Source organism: Chinchilla lanigera, unplaced genomic scaffold (genome assembly GCF_000276665.1).
Source record: "Chinchilla lanigera isolate Chin_1 unplaced genomic scaffold, ChiLan1.0 scaffold00072, whole genome shotgun sequence".
In the NCBI taxonomy this organism is placed as follows: Eukaryota; Metazoa; Chordata; class Mammalia; order Rodentia; family Chinchillidae; genus Chinchilla; species Chinchilla lanigera.
Genome location: NW_004955473.1, coordinates 798,463 through 799,908, shown reverse-complemented (window position 1 = coordinate 799,908; position 1,446 = coordinate 798,463).

The window sequence follows — 1,446 nt, the reverse complement described above, 5'->3', positions numbered from 1 at the left end:
CATCCAGAGCTTTCGGGCTCCATATAGAAAGTGACTGCGCTAGATTAAATGAAAATTCCCTGCCCCCACCCCATTAATAGAAAATGAGAAATTTTAGAGCTGGCTTAAGAAACAGCCTTACACTCTTCAGATAATAATGCACAGATGGCCTAGAGATGTCACATTTTGATCTATTTCAAAGGGCTCTACTTCTGTTTAAACATTTATGGACCCATTTTCTCCATTAAACCCAAAGAAGGCAGATTAGCTTCTTTCCTTCATGTCATTATCTTCCATAAGAAAACCTTCTCTCATTTCCAAGGGCTTATTTTATCTAAGAACATGCAGCAAGGAAGTGAGCCTCTATATGAAAAAGGCTCGCCAGGTTCCTCTACCTCTTCCATGATGGGATAAAGTTTGTCAAAAGAGGGAAAAAAAAAAAACTTTTCAGGGCCATGAAATAATTTAGAACACGTTAAACAAGTGAGGGAGGTTTTAGTGCTGGATTTCTGTCATGGTACCCTGGGGCCACTAAGCTACTCTTTAAAACTCTTTGAAAAACTCCACACATCCGTAAAGATTACATATAAACAAGAAATCGGGTTTCTAGAAGCGGAGAACAGCTTTCCTACAGGAATGAGAACATTAACATTTTTCCTCTTAAATTGGGCTTCTAGTCTGTAAAGACTTTTGCCTTCACTTAAAAATACTCCAAACTTGGCAAACATTTGCCCACTCAACCTGGCAAAACTGAGCCCGCGCAGGGCAGGGAGCTCGCGTTCCAGTCACCACCTTTCTTTAATTAACCATTCATCGGGTCCACATCGGGGGCGCTGGGCAGTCACTTGCCAACATCTTCTCAATTGTAAGAAAAGAAGAGAAACGCTTTCGTTGCGCCTTTGCGAACCCCACTGGCCTCTCGCGGTGCCTCTCACATCCTTACCTAGGCTCGGGGTGAAGTCCCGGAGCCGCCGCACAGGGTGTGCCCCAGCCGCTAGCACCACGCGCTCCCGTCCTCGTGCTGCCGCCGCCGCCGCCACCGCGATTAAAGAGAAAGAAACAAAGCATCATGGGAAACGGAGTTCTCCATTCAAAGCACCAAAAACGCGCCAAGCCCACGCCTCCCTCCCCCTCCATTCCCGGGTTGGTGGGAGAGAAGCCAAGGGGGAGGGGAGTCCTTTTTTTTAACCTCCACGTGCACTCCCTCATTCTCAGCCCCCCCCCCGCCCAAAGTTCGCCGGGAACCTAAAGGTCTGCGGTGGAGGAGAAAAGGGGGGTCGTTTCCCGCGCATTCCCCACGGCCCCTCAACTTCACGGCGGTACTCCGCTCTTAGCAGGTCCCGCCCGCTCCGTCCCCTCCCACCCAGCCCGTCAGCTCTCCCCATCACAGCCGCGCCGCGAAGGTCCGCTCCGCCGGCCCTGCCGCTCGCCCGGCCGCCCCTCGCAGGTGGCGCGCTCAGCGCCCCC